Source organism: Dipteris shenzhenensis, chromosome 23, assembly GCF_047967505.1.
Source record: "Dipteris shenzhenensis isolate YYH24624 ecotype China chromosome 23, Dip_SZ_1.0, whole genome shotgun sequence".
Lineage (NCBI taxonomy): Eukaryota > Viridiplantae > Streptophyta > Polypodiopsida > Gleicheniales > Dipteridaceae > Dipteris > Dipteris shenzhenensis.
In genome coordinates, this window is record NC_141618.1 from 43,393,569 (window position 1) to 43,418,991 (window position 25,423).

Genomic DNA, 25,423 nt, shown 5'->3' on the forward strand with positions numbered 1-25,423 from the left:
TGCTCCACCATTGCCTGAGCCCTCTTAGGAGTAGATGGGCGACCTCAAGACAAAGATTTTGAGCCATTTTTCAAGTCATTTGGTTTAGTAACGAGGGAGAAATCGTCAAAAATCAGTTTCAGCCTGTAGCAATTCTCCCGGGCAAAAGTGCGCACCATTTCGTCCAACCTCTGTGCTGGACCCTCTCTGGTATATGAGCTTTCTTTTGCTTCAGAAAGCCCTCTTTTCTTTGCTTTGAAGAGTGAGCTACAAGCCCTCCAAGTTCAGCTCTCTAGTTTTGACAGTTTTGACATACTTTTGAAAATGATGCTACATAAAATGCTACTCTTGCATGGTATCATCAGGGGTGATAGGAGAGTTGATAGAAGCTAACTGAGTCATAAGACTCCGCATATAGTTGACATGAGCAGCTAAAGTAGTATCACTTGCCATCTTTAATTCAAAGAAAGAGATTTTAAGTGATAGTTTAGATATGTGAGAGCTTGCACCAAAAATCAAATCTAGCTTCTGCCATGCTTCCGATGGAGACTCCAAGTCAGATATATGATGTATGTAATCATCACCCAAAGCTAAAGCAATTATACCATATGCTTTTTCTTCTCTTGCTGGATCCCTTGCCGGTCGTGTCGGAGCTGAAGATTCTCCAGCATTTGAGGCCGTAGAAGAAGCAGTAGGAGTAGGTTTGACAAGTCCCCATAAGTTCTCCCGCATCAATGCAAATTTTACCTTCATTTGCCATGTATGGAAGCCCTTTCCATTGAACTTCTCAAGATTATATAAAGTAGCCATGAGAGGGTCTAACCCAGATATTGGGCAGTGTCTATCTCTCTTACAAGGCAAAAAGAACTGAAATACTTCCAAAGTATAGGCACTTGATGTAGCAAATAGTAGTGACTAGTTTTTCAAACAATGATGCTACTTTTTGCATGCATCATAGAAGTGAATGAAATAAACACTTTCCAATCACAACCAAGTCTAGCAAGTCAAAACAAAACTGAAGCAACACTTGTAGTGAAGTTATTGAAAACTTCAAAAGACCAGAAAATGCAAATCTACTTAAAGTGAATTTGCCTCCACAAGATGAGGCATCCCATGAAGATTATGCATTTTAAATCATCTCTATGTATGCTCCAGATCTCTCTTTTATGTCAAGGTACTCAGCCTGGATAGTCCTCCAAAATGAATGCAAATAAACTATTGTGTTTTGTGTGTTTTGTAAACACCTCTGGTCACCTTATGATGTAGGCCATGTGTATGTTTTGTTCCATGGTACCTCCTGCAAACATTGTGTGCATGTACATGCAGGGGAGATAACCATTGGAAGGTCTTTATGTATCCCTTTCTGTTAACCTTACACCCAAGGGAACCCTTGCTAGCATGAGAACCTAGCCATAGATTTATCCTCGACCACCATGAGATGGCATGAGAAACTATGAGATTAGATGTATCCTTGACATAGCCTGAGGCATTTCCTTGAGGGGGGGTTTGTTGCGATATCTCAAGGTGTATGCCTCAAGCACACCTTATGTTTCTATGTGTGAGTGCTAGAGGCACAGTTAGGTGCCCACAAGCATAGTTAGGTGGTGGAGAGCCACATAGGATGATTGAGAGAATCTAGGAGCAGATTGAGGAGATGATTGTGGAGCTTTGAGGTCATCAGTGATGTCAGTGACCTTGTATGAGGTGCCTACTTAAGGACCTCTTTCTTCTTCATTCTATAAGCAAGTATTCTGATTTTGTGTCCACTCTACTCTTTCCTTTGAGTGTTCCAACACTCGTCTCTGTCTTGTAAAGTTTACATTTAATTCCTAAACCCTAAATCCTAAACTCCTAAACAATAAATCCTAAACCTTAAACCCTAAACTCTAAATCCTAAACCCCAAATCTTAAATCCTAAACCCTAAATCTTAAATCTTAAACCCTAAACCTTAACCCTAAAATACAACCAAAATTTAATAAATTTTTTTAATTTGTGCAATAGGTTGGATATATCCCCCAACTTGTTACTTGAGCAACCGGTTGGATATATCAAGCAAGAGGTTGGGGGATATATCCAACTTATTGCACAAATCAAGAATTTTTCTTGTTTGTGCAACAATTTGATATACGATTGGGGAATATATCCAACCTACAACTGAAAAATCTTGATTTGTGCAAGGTTGAGCAGTAGTTGGATATATCCCCCAAGCAACAGGTTCAACAGTTGGATATATCCCCCAAGCAACAGGTTGGAGGCCTATTGTTGGATATATCCCCCAACCTGTTGCTTGAGCAACAGGTTGGGTGGTATATCCAATTTGTTACACAAATCAAGAAAATTCTCGATTTGTACAACAGGTTGCATATACCCCCCAACCTGGAGGCCTGTTGTTGGATATATCCCCCAAGCAACAGGTTGGAGGCCTATTGTTGGATATATCTCCCAACCTGTTGCTTGAGCAACAGGTTGGGGGTATATCCAACCTATTGCACAAATCTACAAAAAATTCTAGATTTGTGCAACAGGTTGGATATACCCCCAACCTGTTGCTCAAGCAACAGGTTGGGAGATATATCCAACAACAGGCCTCCAACCTGTTGCTTGGGGGATATCCAACATGTTGCACAAATCGAGAATTTTCTTGATTTGTGCAACAGGTTGGATATACCCCCAACTTATTGCTTGAGCAACAGGTTGAGGAGTATATCCAACATGTTGCACAAATCGAGAATTTTCTTGATTTGTGCAACAGATTGGATATACCCCCAACCTGTTCTTGATTGCACAAATCAAGAAAATTCTCGATTTGTGCAACATGTTTAATATACTCCTCAACCTATTGCTTGAGCAATAGGTTGGGGGTATAATATACTTCTCAACCTGTTGCTTGAGCAACAGGTTGGGGGATATACCCCCAACCTGTTGCTCAAGCAATAGGTTGAGGAGTATATCCAACATGTTGCACAAATCTAGAATTTTCTTGATTTGTGCAACATGTTGGATGGATATACCCCCCAACCTGTTGCTTGAGCAATAGGTTGGGGGGTATATCCGACCTGTTGCACAAATCGAGAATTTTCTCGATTTGTGCAACAGGTAGGATATACCCCCCAACCTATTGCTCAAGCAACAGGTTGGGGGTATATCCAACATGTTGCACAAATCGAGAAAAATCATAAAATTTTGATTGTATTTTAGGGTTAGGGTTTAGGGTTTAGTATTTAGGGTTAAGGATTTAGGGCTTAGGATTTAAGATTTAGTGTTTAGGGTTTAGTGTTTATGATTATATTTTTAGGGTTTAGGGTTTAGGGTTTAGGGTTAAAAATATAGGGTTTAGGGTTTAGCTTTTAGGGTTTATGATAATTGTTTTAAGGTTTAGGATTTAGGTTTTAAGGTTTAGTATATAAGATCATGAGCTTAGAGTGTAGAATCTAGGGTTTAGAATTGAAAATTAAGTTTTAGAATTTAAGTTATAGTGATTAGGATTTAAGGTTTAGGGATTATAACTATTATATAAGTTTAAGAGCTTAGATTATATAACCTAAGATTTAGGAAACTTTAGGATTTAAGATTTAGGGTGTAAGATTTAAGATATATAGACTATATAAAATATGCATTCTAAAGTATTTAGTTTAGATATATATAGACTATATGTTATATGCTTTCCAAAGTGTTTTGTTTATAGGTACGATACATTGCAAAGGCTTTACTTTAAGTAAGTATAAGTCTACCTAGTCAAAGTATCCTACTGATTAGGGACAAGCACATAGGCTAAAAGCACACCGATTCATATTTTTTTACATTCATGCTGCATGGTGTATCAAAAGGTACGATCCTTTGCAAAGGCTTTACTTTAAGTAGTTACAAGCCTACCTACTCAAAGTATCCTACTGATTAGGAACAAGTACATAGGCTAAAAGCACACCGATTCGAAGAAGTGATGTATGCACACTGATTAGGAACAAGTGCATGGTGTAAGAGAAGAAATGAAAAAGTATTTGATAAGAAATATTCGAAGAAATATATATTCCATATCATGGACATTCTAAGAAATATGTATTCCATATCATGGATACCATGGATATCTGGTGCTTGATGAAGTAAAAAAAATGATATGGATGCAATGATACTGTAGTCTTCTAGATTCTATGGTTTTAAATACCTGCCTTACAAATACATTATCTAATTTTGCATTCTTTCGACTACCTAACAAGTATTATACACATGGAATCATGGATATATGATGGTTACTAAAGTAAAAAAATGATATGGATGCAATGATAGTGTAGTCTTCTAGATTCTATGGTTTTAAATACCTGCCTTACAAATCCATTATCTAATTTTTCATTTTTCGACTAACTAACAAGTATTATACACATGGAATAAAAGCATACATGCTAAAAGTAAGTGTGTAAATTTTAATATTTTCTTAATTTTAAAATTAATTTAATTCTTTTATTGACTACTTTTTAAAATTGAAAGATTATTAGTATATAATCTACATAATTTTAAATGTTATTAATGTATAATATTAATTATTTATATAGTTATTTAAATTTATATAATAATTAATTTATATTTATATTAGTTTTTAAGTTAATAATGTATAGAAGAGCAATATATTCACTAATTCTTCATTGTTTTAAGACTAAGTATTATATAAAGCACATATGCTAGAAGATCTCCTTTCAACTTTTTTCTTAAATTAATGTATTTATATATTTATTTATATAATAATTATATAATATTTATATTAATTTATAGATTAATAATATATAGTTTTAGCAAAATTATATTTTAGCATTACTTAACAAAAATTTATTATATTATGGGGTAAAAATATTATAAATGGATTTCTTATATTAATAAAGTGTAGTGAGAAGAGTTTTTTGAAAAGATTTATGATTAAATTTTGTTTTGAAGTTGTTGCATATGCAATAGGTAGGACATTTGAGTGGTTTTGAGGTTGATAGAGATATTTGTAATAAAGTGTAGTGAGAAGAGTTTTTTGGAGGATTTGTGATAAAATTTTATTTTGAAGTTATTGCGTACGCAATAGGTAGGGAGGTTTGAGTGCTTTTGAGGTTGAGAGAGAAATGTGTTATAGATTGTTTTTTTTTTTAAAGGAGTTTTTTGGAGAGATTTATGATTGAATTTTGTTTTGGAGTTGTTGTGTACGCAATAGGTAGGGAGGTTTGAGTGGCTTTGAGGTTGAGAGAGAAATTTGTAATAGATTGTTTTTTTTGGTTGATGAGTTTTTTTAAGAGATTTATGATTAAATTTTGTTTTGAAGTTGTTGCATACGCAATAGATAGGGTTTGAGTGTTAAATTTTGTTTTGAAGTTGTTGCGTAGGCAATAGGTAGGGAGGGGTTGTGAGAGTTTGAGTTAAAGAGGAAAATTTGTGGAAAAAAAGATTTAATGCTAAAATGGTTTTTTAAGTTGTTGCGTACACACAAGTTTTTAAGAAAAAGATCGGATTTGAAAAAAAAATCAAATTTATAAAAACTTGATTCTTAGAAGTTCTTGCGTACGCAATAGGTTAGAAATGAACTCACCTCTTGCAACATTTTGAAAATTTTTGTGAATCCTGCAATAGGTTGATGAGAGGAGAGAAGCGTGGAGTGTAAACGAATGCTCTTTGAATGAAAGAGAGAATGAAGAATGTTCTACTTATAGTGAATCTAAAAGAACTAAAAAAACCTTAAAAAGTAAAAAAAGCTGACTTGACCTAAAAGCTATCCATTTCCTATAAAACTCTACTTCTCCTCATTTTGTCTGACAACTCTCTTATTCTCTCTCACAACTCTCCTGGAGCTCCACCACCTCTCCACTCAGGTACTCCCTCCCTCCCTCTTCTCCAACTTCCTCTCTCCCCTCCCTTTCCCTCCCTTCCCCTCTCCTCCCGCTTCTCCCCTCCCTTCCCTTCCCTTCCCTTCCCCCTTCCCCTCTCCTCCCTCCCCAAGGCCCCTTCCCCTTGCCTGCTCCCTCCTCCTTCCCTCCTCCCGCCCCCTTCCTTCCCTTCTCCCTGCTGCTTGTCGTCGCTCCCCCCTTCCCTCCGCCCCCCCTCCCTCTGCCCTCCCCCTCCCTATCGTCCCTCCCCCTTCCCTCTCCTCCGCCCCCCCCTTCCCTCCCCTCCGCCCTCCCCACGCCCCCCCCTCCCTCCCGCCCTCCCCACGCCCCCCCTGCCCCTGCCCCCTGCCCCCTGCCGTCGACCCCTCTGCCCTTCCTTCCCTCCGCCCTCCCCACGCCCCCCCCGCGTGCCTGCCCCCTGCCATCGAAGGAAGGGGGCGGGCATGCGGGGGGGGCATGGGGAGGGCGGAGGGAAGGGGGGGGGGCGTGCGGGGGAGGGGGGGCTGGGGGGGCGGAGGGGAAGGGGGGGGGCAGGCGCACAGGGGGGGCTGGGGGCGGAGGGAAGGGGGGGGGGGTGTGGGGGGAGCGCGGGAAGGGGAGGGGGGGCGAGGGGCCCTCGCCTGCCCCCCCTCCCCTCCCCCCCCACCTGCCCTCTGCCCGCCCCCCGAGGGCGGACGGAGGGCGGGGGGGCGAGGGGGGGCGGGCGGAGGGCGGGGGGGACGTGGGGGGCGAGGGGGGGGCATGGGGCGGAGGGCGTGGGGGGGGAGGGGCAAGGGGGAGGGGGGGCGGGGATGGGGGGAGGAGGGGCGAAGGGGCGGGCGAGGGCGAGGGGAGGGGGAAGGGGAGGGGGGGCAGGCAAGCGGGCGAGGGGGCGGGCGAGGGTGAGGGGGAGGGGCAAGGGGGAGGAGGGGTGAGGGGGCGGGCGAGGGCGAGGGGAGGGGCGACGGGCGAGGGGAGGGGGGGAGGGGGAAGGAGGGGGCCGTGGGGAGGGCAAGCGGGCGAGAGGGGCGGGGAGGGGGGCGATGCCCCCTCACCTGTTGCGCATGCAATAGGTGGGGGGATCCCCCACCTGTTGCGTGCACAACAGGGGGCAAGGGGAAGGGAAGGGGGGGCGTGGGGAGAGCAAGGGGGTGGGCGGATGGAAGGGGGGACGTGGGGCGGGCGAGGGGCGGGGAGGGCAAGGGGGCGGACGAGGGGGAGGACATCTGTTGTTGCGTGCGCAACAGGTGGGGATCCCCCACCTGTTGCATGTGCAACAGGTGCGGGGTGGGCGGAGGGAAGAGGTGGGGGTGGGGAGGGCAAGGGGGCGGGCGAGGGGCGAGGAGGGGGACATCGCAAGGTGGCAGGCAAGGGGCGGGCGTGGGAGGGTAAGGGGGCATGGGGCAAGGGGAGGGAGCGCGGGTGGGGAGGGGGAGGGGCTCACCTGTTGCGGGGCAGCAATGCCCCTCCGCCTCCCCCTCCCCGCCCGAGCCCCCTCCGTCTCTCCCTTGCCCCACGCCCCCTCCTTGTCCCTGCCGTCGTCCCCTCCCGCTCCCCCCGCTCCCCCTTCCCCGCGCTTTCCTTCGTCCTGTCTCGTCAAAATTAAAAAAGTTAAAATAAATAAAACTTTAAAAAAATCAAAAAATTAAATTAAATTTTAAATATAAAAATAAACTAATTAATTAAAATTAAATAATTAAAAAAGAAAAAAAATATTTTATTTTAAAAATTAAAAATAAATAAAACTTAAAAGAATATTTAATTAAAAATTTATTTAATATTTTGAGTTTGAAAATCATTGTATTTCTCATTTTGTATTTTTGATTGTTTTTCAGAAAACTATAGCTTCCATGGCTTCCAGTTCTCAATACCGTCAATATCTGTGGCGGTAACTCCGGTAACTCCAACAAGTGTAACTACAGTATCTCCAACTGTACCTATGCCATCGACTGCTGCAACTACAGGAACAAGAAGGAGTGATCGTGGAGCAGACTCAAGTGCTATAGCTATTCCCAGAAAGAGAGCAAAAATGACTCCTACTCCACGTGGAGATCACTCAAGTGCAGGCTATTTAAAACCAGGTGAAAAATTAGATAGCGATGAAGAGAAAGATCAGCAAGAAGAAGGTATAAGTCTCGAAGACTTTTCTATAAGTGTGGTGGACTTACATCCTCCAGAGAATGAGGGATACATTTGGGGATTTTCACAATTCAGCGTGGCCACAATGCTTATTGATCGAGCTTCATTGTTCACAAATCAAAGAAAGCTCGATAAGATATTTGCACGCAAATTGTATGAAGATACAAGGAAAACAAGAACTCCCATTGCCACTTATATCACTCTTCGTCCTATGGCATTTAAGAGACTTCAAGAAGATGATCCTACATTGCCTGATGTCACATTTCAAAAGCGCGTGGACTTTCTTGATGCTTTTGAGAACTTTAGAAGGAGTGACTTTGTTCATGGAGAGGCTTTGTACCAAAGCCGATATGGGAGTGACATCGAGAAGAGATACATGCTGGCAAAGAATAGATTCTTAGAAAGATGCAGGTTTGAGCCCATTGATGGGCAACACTTTTGTGAGGCTTGCAGGATCACCCTTGATGAGGGAAGAAAATGAAACTTGCCACAGATTGAGTGGATGGAAAAGTTTCAACGGTCATTTGTCATATATACATATTTAATGATGACTCGAAGTACATTCTAGAATCAGAGAGGCTGAATTCTGCTCCATTTAGGTTGAAAAAAAGCTCTTCTCTTTCTGAGATCTTGATAAAGGCAAGGGAGTTATGGATGGGCTGTGGAAAGCCACAAACAGTGAAGGGCAGGAGACCTACATCGGAGTACATGGCAAAGAGGACTCGGTTCTATAGATGCTTGAAAGGTGTTGTAAGCAATACGCAAGGCATACCAGGTAATAAGGTTGAGGCAAAGGATTTGAACACCACCGTTGCAAGATACAGGGATGTTACCTGCATTGTCTTCCGTGAGGACTCAGTGTTTCAGAGCATCGTGGATGTTTGCCAAGCATATGAAACAGGAAAGATATCCTTTGAGGCACTAGAGCACATTGCAACTCAGAGGAAAGAAATAAAGAAACCGATGTCTATTGTTTGGTGGAGAGCTTTAAGGTTTGTTCCAGATGCAATAACAGAAGAAGTATGCAAGAAGATCCTAAGTGGTGACTGCTTCTTTGGAAAGAAGAGCAAGCATAGCAACTTAGATGAAGTGGTCACCCGAATGATTCAAAGTGAGGCTGCTCTCTCGGAACTATTATTTTTATTGAAATCTGATGATGAGTTAGCTGGCAAGTCAATTGATGTGGATAAGAAGAAAGCACTTAGCCTAGGTCAACTCCTTGATAAGACATGGGCTAGAAAGTGGTTGGCTTCAATGGATGCAGATGCCACACCAACAAAGGATCTAAGAGCTAAAATGCCAAAGGTTGTTGAGACAGAATATATGGACATTAAGAAAAAGGCCTTGCAGTCCAGTACCCAAGGTAGAGCAATTGGTGGTTTAGATGATGGTTCTCCATTCAGCTTCTCTTATCATATCCTGCTATCAGAGAATGATACAAAATTTGCACACATCAATGGCATTGATACGGAGCATTTCATAACAATGAGCAGTCATGCTTGGGAGAAGCCATGCATATTTTTCATAGATGAATTGCAAGACCTTGTAGTGTCACGGATAGTTGAACTTGTGCGGTTTATTATTGAAGGTCCTATGGCAGATAAGAAAAGATCAACGTTGGTCCTGTTCGTGACAGAATCACAAAGGGATGCCCTATATGCGAGTTTGACATCTTCATTTGGGTATTTACTTTCAAAAGTATACCATGGTATAGTCCTGCGTAATCATATGACTGTCTTGGAAGGCACTACCATTCAAGTCTTGCAGCCTTTCTTGATGTGCTTCTTATCGAGGGGTGGTGGTAATCTAATCCAAACTCCTTTAAGGACTCTCGAGCTTCATTACTTTGAGGACCATAAGGTTAAGCTTGATGCAGCAATGGTGGATTACAGAAAGCCGATGGATCCTGATGTGATACTAGAGATGACAAAGAATTTATTGAATGATGGGTGGGAAGTAGCATTGTATCGAATGGGTTTTGCTGCTGAGAAATTGCTACACCAAGGTAGAAATGTAAATGTCATTGATACCCCCCATCAAATTGAGTTCTTTGACACATATTACATTTGCACTACTTTCTTTGAGGAGGAAAATGTCAAAGAAGAGGGTAGTGAGTCTGAGGGTGATGATTCTAGCTCAGGTGATGATGAGGATGAAAGCTCTGCATCCGATGACTTACGACAAGAAGAAATCCGCACAAAGAATAAGGGTGATCAATTGTCAACTAGAGTCAAGGAGGTTCCACTCATCATACGGGAAGGTTCACGGCAGCAAGAAGTTACAGTACTACAGCACGTCACTGGTAAAGGTAAGGCTAAAGAGGTGGAAGCACTTCCCTTAAAATTAAAAGTGAGGAAGGCACCCTTGTTCTTGGATGAAGGACAGGCAAGTGGATTGATCTTGGGTGAAGGACAGGCAAGTGGATCAAGCAAGGAAGCCTTACTCAAAGAAGGTATGGACGAGGCAAAGCATGACCAGGAGGAGTTACCAGGAGGCATAGATGGTTCTTCAACCATGACCTTACAGACTCCAAAGCAGCCTACTAGTCAGGAACCTAGTAGCCAGGTCCCTACTTACCAAGAACTTGGTCATGAGACTCTAGAGTAGCCTACTAGTCAGGTGCTTGGAACTGAGAGCAAACTAGTAAGGACCTTGCTACTGAGACTCCAGTCTTAGAGCAGCCTATTAGTCAGGACCCTGGTAGTCAAGGGCCTGGCATTGAGGACATTGGTACTGAGTAACATGTTGGCTAACAGCTTTGAAATCACAAGTTTTGAACTTCTATGTAAAGCTAATATCTAATAAAAAGTTTACTACTTTTTTGATTTCTTTGCTCTCATTATTGTGTATAAAGATTGTTTATGAGGGCCATTTTATACTTAACGGTGTTTTTTAATACCAAGTGTGGTGTATATGTACACTGCTTACACATAAAAGGATTTATCTACACTACCTTTCTAAGGGCTTTATGTACACCATCTTTCTAAAAGAAATGGTCATAAAGGTGTGTGCACACCACTTATACATAAAGGTGTTTATTTACACCACCTTTCCAAGAGAATTGGTCATCTATTGATGTTCTTAGGTGATTATGAAGATGTTTATGTAGACCACTTTGTAAGAGAATTGGTCATCTATTATTGGTCATGTATTGATGTTCTTAGGTAATAGTTGCTCAATTCACAAGAAGTTATGAAGATGTTTATGTAGACCACTTTGTAAGAGATTTTTGTGAAGTTATGAAGATGTTTATGTAGACCACCTTTGTAAGAGATTTGGTTATGCATTGATGTTCTTAGTACTTAATCATTATATCTTTTGTTTTGAGTTGGCAAATCTAGTTCAAAATCATTAAATCTTTTGTTTTGAGTTGGCAAATCTAGTTGAAAATCATTAAATCTTTTGTTTTGAGTTGGCAAATCTAGTTAAAAAACAACATTACTAGTATATTCAAAATTTTTGGACTATTTTTTAGTCCATTTCTCAAATTGGACTTTACACAAGTCCAAAAATTTTGAATAGTGTGTTGATGTCAGGATAGTCATTCAACAATGCCATGATAGCCCATGTGTGGGACATCCAGGAGTCAAAAAAACATATGATCTCGTGAAACGAGATTTCTTTTGGCCAAAATGAAAAAACATATTCATGAATACATGACACATTTTTCATGTCAAGTGAGTAAAGAAGAGCAGGTGAAGCCACCCGGACATTTACAACTCTTGGAAATACCACTAGGTAGGTGGGAGAGCATTTCCATGGGCATTATAATAGGTTTACCTATGACATAAGGTGGATATGATTCTATCCTTGTGGTGGTTGATCGTCAACAAGATGGCTCACTTCATTCCGACTAGAGAGTCTATTAGTACCTCGCAAGTGGCAGATTTTTTTATTAAACATATATTTCATCTACATGGATTACCCAGATCCATAGTGTCAAACAGGGATGCTAAGTTTACCATTCATTTTTGGACTGCAGTGTTTGAGACCCTAGTGGAGATCATCCAGAAACGGATGGTTAGACAGAAATAGTCAATTAGACTTTGGAAGATATGCTTAGAGCATATCTTTCATTAAGGCAACATAAGTGGGACAAGTGGTTGCCATTGTTAGAATTTGCCTACAATGATAGAAAATATTCCTCTATAGGGATCAACCCGTTCAAGCTTTATGAACTATGGTTATAGACCAGCAAATCCAACTACAATTGAAATACCTCAAAAATGCCTAGTGCCGTGAACTTTGTGGTTCAGATGCGGGAGATGCTAGCACTTGTTGCAAGAGCTAACATTCGCCAGGCTATGGATAGAGCTAAGGCATATGCAGATGAAAATAGATCCATTAGGGAATTTAAGGAAGGAGAAAAAGTTTTTTCTCAGAATCCCTTCACATCCAAGTCTTTGACTACAGAAGAGTGTGCTAAGCTATCACCCCAATATTGTGAGCTATGGTTAATTAGACAAGGTAGCCTATAAATTAGAATTACCACAGGGTTGTAAGGTGCACCGAGTGTTTCATGTTTTACATGCAAGTGACTCACTAATTGACGGTGTTGTTTTGTTTCAGGAGATAGAGGATAATGCAATGCGCAAACCAACAAGAATCCTGGACCGAAAAATAATGCAAGTACGCAATCGGAGGATACCCATGGTGTTGGTTGCATGGCATGGTTTACCTCTATTTAAGGCTACTTGAAAATCCATGTATCAGATGCAAAGAGCATTACCAAATTTTATCATCGAGGATGTTGATGCCTGAAAAGAGAAAAGGAATGTTATGCTCAAGTTGAGATAACACAAACGCTAAAGGAAAGGATATTTTCCTTCAGAGGGTCAATTGTCGCATTAGCACTTCATGTAAATGATCAAAGGAATCAGTGTCAAGGTCCTTGATAAGGGTGACAGGACACGAACTAGATGGATCTAAGGCTATGGGCCTTAAATGCATTAAATGTGTAAATGTGCCTAAGGGCAAATGAATATAAGTATGCTCCAAAGAGAGGGGTAAAAGATGCATTCAAGAGGTACCCTAGATTGATGCCATGTGGCAGACTAGATCCATCTAGGGAATTGGGGCTGTCATTAGCATGCGAGTTTTTGAAACGTGTGTATTCTTCTGGTAAGTATGTTATCAAAGAGATAGGCTCGGAGGTTAATGAGCGTGCCATCACCCATGATTCCCAACAAATAGGATTCGAGTGTTTCACTATGTCCCTTACTGTCTTTATTATAGCCCACAAAAATGCATTTCAATGCCTTATCATCCAACTTTCCTCTAAGATCCTAAGGCACACATGCATATGCTAAGAAACCAAAAGTACGAAAATATGCACTGCTGGTTTTATCACAAGTCGAGCGTGAAAGGGCATAATCAACCTTAATGCCTTTGTACGGCATCGGATCAATAGATGTGTGGTAAACATGATGGTAGGACACATCGATTCCATACATGTGTGTCACTCATGATTGTAGGGCATATGTTCAATATACGTGCGACACACATGATTAATTCCATCTACTTTGCATTTAGGATACATCTAGCCATCTCCATGAGTAATCAATTTACCTTTCTGCCACACCTTTTTGTTGTGGAATGTATGGCTTAGTGCAATGGTGTACAATGCCCTTCTCCAATAAATATGCATAAAAAGCATTTGACAAAGACTCCCCCCACTGAGAGTTGCACCTTGTGTCTTGACTCATTCTTTGCCATAGACATAATATTGAAAACTCAGAAACACATTAGATTCGAATACACCCATGCATGTCTGGAGAAGTCATCATAAAAGTGACTAAATATAGGTGCCCTCATACCATCACAAGCATATTGCGCACAAGTGCAATTTTCGAATATGGTAGAGCATCTATCATTTACAACCTCTGAAGTGGCATAAGACTGCCATAAATCACATTCCTAAACCTGGCATGCCTTGGATTTGCATCATATATAGCAGAGGTAAAATTGGAAGCGATGCATGCATCATTAGAATGCCTCTCATATGCATCTAGCCAATATAGCCCATGACAAAGTATCATTGTAGTGACCAAGGCGTAATCATTCTCTCTATCATGAACTATGCACTTAGCATCCTCAAATGTGACAACCAAACTTTGCAAAAGAGGAAAGAAGGTTCTTAATTTCTGGCACATAAAGGACATCATGATGGAGAAAGTCTGACCCATCAACGGCTAATCTCTCCTATTTCCTGAATAGGATAAGGAGAATAGCTAGCACATGAAACCTTCCTACCAACAAGTGCAGCTGCAATCTTGCCAAACATGCCCCTTCTGGATGTGATGTCCCTAGAAGCACCACTGTCAGGCTGATAGCTACCAAAATTTCCTTTGCCCTTTTATGCTTTGCCACAAATGCATTCTCTCCATCTCGCAATGACTTATTTTTCCTTGTCTGCTCCTCTGCAACAAAAGGTCCGCAAGCTCCTGAAAGTTAAGTGGCATGGCACCACCCATTACGGAGAGATTGAGCGACCTGTGAAATGTCATATAAGACTCCAGTAAGGAGTTTAAAGTTGTGTAGATCAACTGGGCATCGAGTATCACTTCATCAATGTTTAGGAGGTGCTCTCTCACATCCTAAATCTTCGTAAGATGATCTGACATAGAATCAGCTTCCCCCATACTGACATGACCAAGATCACGCTTCAAGAATGAGATCCTTGCCTTGTGTGCCTGAAATATAGCTTCCAATATGTCCCATGAAGCCTTTGAGACTACAAGAACATGTATGCGGTATCATAGACCTTTTCAATGAAAGTAGAATAAGTGACAATGCTTGTAAATTCCTGAAACCTGACCTTTGTTGCTCTTGATTTGGGCCCCTGGTACCCGTGGCTGGGCTTGCTGCCTACCACATTCGGCACCTTGTAGAGGCGTGCCTCGAGCTATATCTGAAAGTCTTTCCAAATCCCCAAGGAACATAGTCCCACAATTTCTTTGCAACAATAAGATTTCTTATCATAAAACTCCAAAGTGAATAGTTTGAGCCATCCAACTTGTCCTCCTGTACGAGGAATACATCGTTCGCATTCGGAGCCATGATAACTGGTGCACACAAATGTCAAATATTCCCATGCAAACAAAGGAGACGAAAAGCCCCAAATTTTATGGGCACAAAATATTCAAAATGGAAGAAAGTTTAAGGCAGGACCTTACCAAGATAATTCTCAACTGAATGGGTAATCAAAACTAATCAGAAATACCCAGTTCTTCCCGGAGGAAGTGCCAAAATATTGTGTATTGTTTTGAAGGCTAGATTTTCTTCTATTATCTTATCATTTACTTTTGATTTCCTAAATGTTTTATGTTATTTTGAAGGTGAGAGTTACTTTCGATTATCTTATGATTTTGAAAGCAGGTTCTCTTTCATATTTATTAATCAAGCATGCCTATAGGCCATAAAACTGAGATTTACAAGCTGTGCATGAGATACAGTCCTATTCTAATGGGTCAGCACCATAAATGAGTTGACTGAGCTCCCAATGCATTAGAAAGTTTGTTTCAGATAGGAAGCAAGATTCGACCAAAAAAAGTTCTCGTTTTGCTCAAAAATCTGCTCAAATTTGACTATAGACAGTGTGCAGCAGCTCAAAATTAGGGATTTCTTCTCAAGAATCGAGGATCAGTAACTGTCCAGTAGGGAAAACCCAATAGAAAGAGGCGGCCTAATCCACCCCTTCAAAACAGGAAAGAAAACTGCCAAAAACAAGCCAAACAGCAGCTGGAATGGTTTCTAGGAGAGGCGATTTTCTCAATAAATGAGGCAGCCAGTTGTGTAGTCTTCAGAACATGGCAAAAACATCCCTAAATCAGTTGACCAGTAGCCTGTTTCAGCTCAAAAGCAGCACTTGAGGAGATGCCCAGCAGGAGAAAGCTCACAAAATGAGACACCAAGCTCTAGAAGTATGTGGGATGCCTCGAACAAGCTCGAACCGACCAAAAAACAGGGCATCCGAGGGAGCTAGCTGAAGTGTCTATGACGAGATGCAAGAATGACATTACCAAAGTAACTCAACCTTCAACTGTGGTTCGGAAGAAAGAACCTTAGATAACTAACCTAACATTGGCAATTCCCTAATACATTAATTCCAACACTACTACGGGGTAGTGAGGCTGTCTAGTTTCCTCTTCTGCTGCACTTGAGTGTCAGGTGCCTTGCTGTAGATCTTCAGGTGTGCTCAAGCCCTAGGACTCATGCACACATGTTGTTGGTTGTCAGGGAGTGATAATCTCTTATCTAGGGGTAGAGGATACATACATAGACCTAAACTAGACCAATACGCCACAGCTATCATGATAACAATTGGACTATTTTGGACAATGAAAAATGCATATACATCTCCCTAATTCCTGGTCGGCCTACTTATCCTAGGGGTAGGAGGTGGTCCATTTTGTAGGCCATGTGATGTGAACGAATAAGAGACTCTGACAAACCAAAATGGATGTCCTTGCTCTGCCATTTGACTCAATGGCTAAACTATTAGGATATCTATGTGGCCCATGTCTTGAACTTCCATCATGTACATGATGATCGAAATCCACCACAAGTAAAACCTCTGCAAACAGCACATACATGACACATAAGTCACACAACCAGAGGAGTTGGGTTCTAAAATATGCTTCTTGTTATGTAATTAGATGCTAATCCTCAAATTAGTGGACTTAATCCGACAAGATTAGGGAAGCATGCCGACATGGGTCTAGGAGCCATAAATGATAACAAAGGGCCAATTGACTATATTAGGTTAGCGATGGCAAGGTTGAACCACTAGCAAACATGCGCAAGCTCTAGGAGGTAAGCAAGAATAATGCAAAGATCCTCGAGGATGCAATACCCTATGCGAAGATTTATGAAGATGCTATGGAAAAAGGAATTTTCTTTAAGAAATATCAAGATACAACAAATTTTTAGCGACAAATTTTCAAAGAAAGCAGAGTAGACCCTTCGGTTTGTAAGAAAAAGGACATATGAGAATGAATTGTCCAATAAATCAATGACCTCACAGTTAGCAAAGATGAGATCAGCCATGGGTAAGACTCTGCACATCCTTGTTGATTGGGAGTACTCATAATTTCTTGAATGTAAATTTTGTGCAGGAGTTTGGAGTATGTCTAGAGGTTGTGGGAGGGCAAAATTGGAATCAAAAAGCAACGCATTTGCCTATCACTATATGGGACAACTCGAGTAGGCATAGATGAACTTTTGCCAACAGTGTTTAGACCAAGCGACTAAAACGTAAGGGTGTGTATGTGCCAGTCTTGAGCTCAAGCCCTATGGGCACCTCAGGATTTCATCTTGGTCACCGCATAATGAGGGCGTTGTCAATTTCAGTACAACGCAAAAACAAAAAACAACGTTTAGAGCAATCGGCTAAAATGTGTGGGTGTGAATGGGTATAAGTATAATTACATTTCATTTACAAGTTTTATATGAACTAGAATTAGCCTAAACAATATGATGGGGACTATGCTTATAGTTACACTTCATTTGCAAGTTTTATATGAGCTAGAATTAGCCTAAACAATATGATGGGGACTATGCTTGGTGACAAAGCTACAATCACTTTGTTGGAGGTTTCTCACCCCTTTAGTGTAAAGGCCAAAGAAACTAAGGGCTCAAAAGAATTTGGTTATTAACAAATCGAGAGCCAACCTCATCAACCAATTTTTTAGGAATTGAATGTTGCTTCACCCCTCTAGTACTCCAAAGGCAAAAGAACCTAAGAAGTCAAGTACTCCTATGAAAGACACGACTGTTGAGGGATTGAGACCCAATCTCATGAACTAAATGAATCAATACTTATGTTCTAGGATAGGTAGAGAGGGCTAAGAAATCCTCATTTCGATCCTCATGGAGATATGGTCTAGTGTGCAGTATGCAAATAAACCACACTAGTACCAAATGTGGAGCATCTGTACAAAGACTGTCCAATCCGAAGATCAAGAAACCCTAAAACCAAGCTAAATGTGACAATTCTTAGCTTATTGAGTATATGGCAAGGAAGGATTGGTTATAGCTCCCTTGAATGCAATCATACAATTGTAAAAGAAGCACAAGGCCAAGGCTACTGCCTCTCAATAGACTATGGAAGAGCAAGTGCAAGCCAATGAGAGATCGATGGTCATGTGCATAAGAACAAGCAGAGAGATGATGATAATCCATTATATTTTGAAACAAAACATGGTCATAATTTCATCATCTTTAGGGACATCTATTGGTCAATTTTTTTAGGAAGATTCAATCATCCCTCCCAAGAACCACAATAAGTCGGGACATTGAGGAAAAGGAGGGAAGTAGAAAGGGTCCTAGTGCTAACTCTATGTCAACATGGACTCAAGTAGCATAGAATGTTGGTGTGTAGTGGCAAAGCTCCCCACTCTCTTAGGAATCCAACATGCATGTTCTACATGCAAGTCCTACATGCAACTCCAACATGCGTCTCCTATATTCAAGTTCTAAGTATGATTCCTACATGCAAGTCCTACATGCAGTTTCTACATGCATGTTCTACATGCAATTCCTACATACAACTTTTACATGCGCATCCAAAATGCAAGTTCTACAAGTAGAAAGAGAAAGCCCTATAATTCCTACATGCAAACAGAGAAGCTCTCCAACTTCATGATGGAATGAAGCCCACACTCTTTGGGGCATTGTGTTGAGTTCTATTTTGGTGTTCTATGTAATTGTTTCCAAGTCTCCATGGTCCCTTGCACTCCACATCCAAAAGCATGTCCTAACCTTATCCTCTTCTCCCCTCTCCTCCAACCTCGCAACTCCTCCTCTCCCTCTCCTCCTCCCTTCTCCTCTCTCTCTCTCCCATACCCATGCTCTTACACCTTCTTTCTCTCCCATTCCTATGCTTCCCCTAAACCCTTACCCTCTTAGATTAGTTCCTCATCCATTGACCTCCATGATCTATGAGGGAGACAATTTCTCCACCATGTACTCTATTATAAACCCTGGATCCCCCTTCTAACCTTGATCCCCCTTCTAACCTTGAACTCTCTTAAGCTCCTTTTGAACCCAGGAACCTCCATTTGAACTCTGAACCCTCCTTTTAAACCCTAAAATATCCTTTCAAACCATGAAACTCTTTCTAAACCCTAAAAGCCAAATGGAGGTAAAAGCCTTTATTACCCCATGAGTGTTCCTTTCCAAGCATGCACAATGTTTGCTTCCCACTTGAGCCTATGTCTCATCGGAATACAACCCAAGGTCCTAAGCTACACGCATACTATAACAACGACGACATCGATACATCTATAAGTGACAAAAAGCCTCGAAACCCTAAACACCCTGGACACCCTACTCATCTTGCGAAAGTTGAGGGAAAGAGCCAACATTTGGCACCATTGTTGAGAAGACTAGCATCTTATGTAAAAAGTATACATACACAAGTATTTGTAAAAAATAAACCACCATGAACTCTCATCGACATATCACTCAAGGGCTTGTAGAGTTTTAAAAAAATCTAACTCTAGCCAAAAATAAGAATCCGGAGTAGAAACCTTCAGTGACGAGTTTAAGAAATTTTATATTTATTAAGCAACGTCCACTTAAAGAACAAATCAAGCCATCTAATAGGCACCAAGTAGAGCTCAAATTTTTGAACATTTCTCCCTTTTACAGAAAAGTGATCTGAGATAACCATGGAAAGTTATGGGCACGGGAAGGTTGTAGGGTTTAACCCTAACTTTAAACCCTTCCCACTTCCATCCCTATGATAACCTTCTCCACCCCCTCTTTCTTATTCTTCCACATCTAGCCTCCATGCTCTTCCAAATTACAAGCCTTATGCAAGACCCTCTCCCTCTCCATTGATCACCATCCTATTCCCATCCTCATCGTCGATTTTTCTTCAAGCTCTTCTCACGGCGATGACCTAGCCATCCACCCACCGTCCATTTGCCCTCACAATCCCCTTATGTCAACAAAGATTTGGCAGAGTGTTGTAGGTGATCATCTCCACCTCCCTTTCAAATTACGTTAATTTTTTCGTCCATCAATTTTTTCAACCACCACCACCACCCCTTTCTTCCCCTCCACCACCACCCACCCCTTTCCTTTTCCCGACCTCCTCTACCCCCACCCATCCCCCTCCACAACCCCCCCTCCTTCACACCCCCACTCCCTTCAGCTCCACCCCCCTGCACCATGACCCTCCACCCCCCCTCCAACCCCCCCCTATCACAAACCCCTCCCCCCCTCCAACTCCATGTCAAAATGGACTCAAGTAGCACAGAATGTGTGTGTGGAGTAGCAACAAAGCTTCACTTGTACTTACATAAGGCTAGAAAAAAATCTCTCTTAGGAATCCAACATGCATGTTCTGCATGCAACAACTCGTACATGCATGTCCTTCATGCAAGTTCTACATATGATTCCTACATGCAAGTCCTACATGCATCTTCTACATGCAATTTCTACATGCAACTCCTACATGCAACTCCTACATGTAGCTTCTACATGCACATCCTAGATGTAAGTTCTACATGTAGAGAGAGAAAGTCCTATAATTCCTACATGCAGAGAGAGAAGCTCTCCAACTTGTATAAATACCCCATGATGGAATGAAGCCCACACTCTTTGGGGCATTGTGTTGAGTTCCATTTTGGTGTTCTATGCAATTGTCTCCAAGTGTCCATGCTCCCTTGCAATCCACATCCAAAATCATGCCCTAACCTTGTCCCCTTCTCCCCTCTCCTCCAACCTTGCAACTCCTCCCTTATCCTCTCTCTCTAGCCCATGCCCTTGCTCTTACACCTTCTTTCTCTCCCACTCCTAAACTTCCCCTTAACCCTTACCTCTAGATTAGTTCCTCAAACCTTGACCCCTGTGAGCTATGAGGGAGATGAGTTTTCCACCATGTACTCTATTATGAACATTGGATCTCTCTTCTAACCTTGATCCCCTGATCCCCCTTCTAATCTTCAACTCACTTCTGAACCCTAGAACCTCCTTCTGAACCCTAGAACATCCTTTTGAACCTTGAACCCTCCTTTTGAACCCTAAAGCCTCCTTCTGAAAAGGGTCCATATACTATTCATCCTAAACTTACCCCTATTCCAAACCCAAGAAAACCTATAGATGTATCTACCAAGGTGGATGCAAAGGTATCAGCAAATGACTCTGAATCCAAGCCATATTTACTATACAAGGTGTTGTAATACATCCAATCATTCAAGGGCTTGGAGAAGAGGGAAATGTGTCCTGTTAAACATCATCAATCATGGGCTATATAATAGAAGGAACCAAGGACATAGCGAGAGAATTGCCTTCTTGTCCACTAAGATGACCATACTGACCACACTACCAGAATGCTCAAAATTATGGAGATATCTATTTGATTAGATAAAGGGGTGGCTTCCCTCAGCTCAAAAAAGGAAAGATTCCAGTGCCCAAGAGACCAATAGTGATGGCACAAACAAATGGGAGTTCATATACCCAAGGTGACAATAGACAAACTTTATACCAATGCTATGCTCCCAATGACCTACTAACAACAAAGGATGACAACCATCCTAGATGGTGACACAAGAATCAACATGTCATTAAACAATTCTGGGAGAAGGTGGTGATCCATGCATGGAAGCCACATCACTGGTATTCAAATTAGTAGCAGATGGTACGATGGTGAGGCAAATAGGAATCCTAAAGGACATTATAATCAAAACCTTCATCTTTCCTATAGGCATTTGTTTGTGCTTACAGATTTTAAAAGGTAAATCAGTTTCTATGAGATCATTATATAAGAATAATTTGTGTGAGGACCTCCCAACTTAGACATGATCGGTGTTCCAATAGCGTTTATTTAAGGAGATCAATCCCTTAAAGTGGACTTTTGGATTGGAAATCCATCTTGGCATCTTCAGTGAAGAATCCAAAACCACATATGTAATTGCCTCTATAAACATTTTGTAAAGACTCAAATAATTGGATGTAGATCCTAGAGCAACTCTATCAAAATAAGGAAAAACAAAAAGGGTTAAGAACCTTAAAGTAGGCTAGAGATGATGCCAACTTTAGATACGTGAAGGTACAAGGAAAAGCTACCATCACAATCAACATGGATAACCTTGTAGAGATTGAGGATGAAGATGAACTATCACCTCGGCTAGAGTATGTTCATGTTTATAGGTACTAGAATAAAATACCCAAGTGCAACCTTTGAGTGGCATAGGGACAATTTCTAATCTCATCTTCTATGAAATGTGGAAATGCCTCTATCAACCTCCCATCAGCTAGGTACCCTCACCTCCACTCCTTCAAAAACGATGTCAATCAATATTCAAGTACTACAAATGGTAGTCTCTATCATACATTATATATCCATTGGAAACCATTCATTTCTATTCAGGTTATTTGTGAGTAACTTTGCACTACATAAGTAGTGCTAGAGAGGACTTTGATCTAGTATATCTCATGTACCATTGATTGGAACTAGAGGACCACCATGATAAAATTATCTCAATGTGTCATGGAAATTCTATTATGAAGCATCCATAATAGGAAATGAGGCAAATAAAGAAAAAAACACCATTTCAAACATCCCCACCTCGACATCAACGAGAACCCTAGAGCCGAAACAACCCGTACAAGGCATAACATTATGGTGGATCCTTTAGGATCTCCTAACCAAATAGGGATGAAAAGTCTAGAGAAGAACCACAAGAACCTACCCTATTACCAAAAGGAGCTACTAACACAAGAATGTATTTGGAGAAGAGATCATCAAAAGCCTCGATGGCATATCTCTTGGATACAAAAAAAGATGGGAAAATGCAAAGTAATGTAGGTAAACTTAGTGAAAAATCTAGGTTCTTAAACACTAGATGGTGGGAAAGTTAGTATACTTTTTCTCTTGCTGGCATCCCCCTAGGAAGACCCTCATCTAGATGCAACATATCTTTAGAAGGTTCCTTTTGCAGCTTGCAATTCCAAAAGCTAGATCGGATATCGCTTGTAACCAAGGAAACATGAGAGATGAAAGTTGTGTCTTCTCCACCCAATCATGCCAATGACATGGCCACATAAGCTATTCTTCAATTCCTTCTATTCTACACTTTATGGACATACTTAGCCTTCTACCCCTTACATGTCTCTAGCCACTACCTTAGTGTCAACCCCTGTATGTCCTCCCACTTAGCAATGCCTACTCCCACAGAACCTCCTCCACTATTAGCACTTTACTACCAAAATCCCCTAAGTCGGATGCTTTACATGATTTGACATGGTCCCTCTCCCCTAAAGTCTAGAATTATCATTGTCATGACAATTATAGTCCTTTCTAGAGAGTAGGATGGAGTAGATATGTTAGATCTCAAATAGATGGCTAGTAGAATGGTAGCTAAATGGATTCTTAAAACATTTGGGTCTCAAGAGAAGATGTGAGCTAAACTTGTAATCAGGAATGTGAATCAAATAATCCTTCAAGGTTGATGGGATGAATAGAGATTCCAAGGATTGTGGTAACGATGAGTAGTTCCAAGTTCATAGCCAAGAGATGCTCCTTGTATGTGGAACTCCTGAAAGTATATAGTACGGAAAGGTTCCATACAAGGCATGCTTTGTCTAGCAATCATTCGTTATATGTATGTACATCTTTTCTTATTTTCTAAAGGATAGATTAAGAGACAAGAAACCTAAATCTTTTATAATTTCTAAAAAGGGATGTGTATGTTGGGGTGACATAAACAATGAACAAAAAGTGGTACTCTAGGGAACCTAGGAAAGTATGAAATAAAAGATTTGAAGGCATTTGAGATGGTGAATCCCAAAAACTAAACATGCTCACCGAGTTCATTACCCCACAAGACTCTAATTTGAAGTATGAAATAAAAGATTTGAAGGCATTTGAGATGGTGAATCTCAAAAACTAAACATGCTTACCTAGCTCATTACCTCCACAAGGCTCTATGCTTATGGCATAAGATAATAATATTAGGTCTAGGGACAGGGAAGTGGGAAACTTGTTACAATTAGAGGATGTTACTCATTTCTTTGTAAGATGTAGGGAAGCCAAATCTTTGGGGGAGTACAATTGGATTTGGGCAGCAAGCTTAAGGAAACAGAGGTTAAATTAGAAGGGGATATTTTTGGGAGAATTCACATACCCAATATGTAGAAACTACAAAGATGTACTAGTGTGGTCTCTATGGAGGAAAAGGTGCTCAAGTTGTACTAGGGTAGGCATAACCAATGTGCTAAATTGGACTCCAACTCAAGTTATGTTTACTATGATCATCAATAAAGAAGAGAGGAAATGTTAATGCACAAAATTTTTATGTGTCTCAACAAGGGTGAGATAAATGTTCCAATAGGGCCCCCCAGCGTGAAAAAATTGCTTTTTTTTTTTTTTTTTGTGAAGGGGGGAGGCATGGGCTTGATTAAGATAAGTGCTAGGACACCTACAAATTGAATTTGCCATGTGTCACAGAATTCCACAGCCTTCAAGATGTTTCTGTCCACCTCCTCTCCTCAGCTAGGGAGCTAGAGACGGGAAAAGCGAGGAGTGGAGGGAGAGACATGCAGATAGATGGAGAGGGAAGCGAGGTAGGGAGAGGCTGTTAGAGTTAGCTCAAATGTCCACCTCTCATGTAACCCACCAATATTCTGTGTACCCAATGTTGTAAGGCCCCCATATGAGGAGAAGCCATGATGGGTATCAGATATTGGGAGGGATCCCCAGTTTAGACACTGGAAGGGGTCTTAGAGTAGAGACGACTTAGGAGCCAAGAGTAGATACCCGTCTACACAAAGGGGGGGTTCGGGGGGGCGATAGCCCCCCCGATAGCAGGGGGTCCGGGGGGCGCAGGCCCCCGGTGGGGGTCTGGGGGCAAAGCCCCCAGTGGCAGGGTCCGGGGGCTGCCGGTAGCCCCAGGCCCGACGGTATGACCTATGCGCGATCCTTCATCTGCCCGCCGGCATGTTTTCTGAAGGGTCGGTGGTCTTCCAGGCCGACTGTCTATTAGGCCGACTGCCTATTACAGGGCCGACCGTCAACCACTTACACTATATAAGTGGCCACCCCCTATCATCAGATCACCAGTTCTTCACGCTCATAGTCCTCCGTCCAGCATCTGTTTAGATCACCATCGAAGCTCTGTCTGTAGAGCGCACGGGTGGACAGCCAACCATCAGTTGTATCAGCAGTTTGGTATATCAGAATTTTTGTATTCTCTCCAGCTTTCCATCGTGTACTTGCGTTTTGTTGTTATCTTCCGCTGCGTACTATTTTCTTACAGAGGCAAGATAAAGGCGTTAATCAAATTACTGCCTTAGCATTACCTTAGGTTAATTTACGATTCTGCAAATGAGGGACAGACTAATTAATAGGTTTTGAGAGAAAATGCGATTAGGAGCAAATGAATACCGATTGGCCTTATAATGGCACTCAGATTTTATAGCCTACAACAACCCCTGTTTCACATGTCCTCAAAATTTATCGCCT

The 25,423-nt window shown here is 41.5% G+C and overlaps 1 long non-coding RNA gene across 1 annotated transcript; it reads right to left on the minus strand.

Moving 5' to 3' along the window:
• Positions 1–13,405: 13,405 nt before the first annotated feature.
• Positions 13,406–15,194, minus strand: LOC147887419 (uncharacterized). The gene is made up of 3 exons (XR_015543235.1): positions 15,126–15,194; positions 14,768–15,014; positions 13,406–14,683 (listed from the first exon to the last, which is right to left on the minus strand). It is a non-coding gene; the product is annotated as an uncharacterized LOC147887419 (long non-coding RNA).
• Between the last annotated feature and the right edge of the window lie 10,229 nt (positions 15,195–25,423).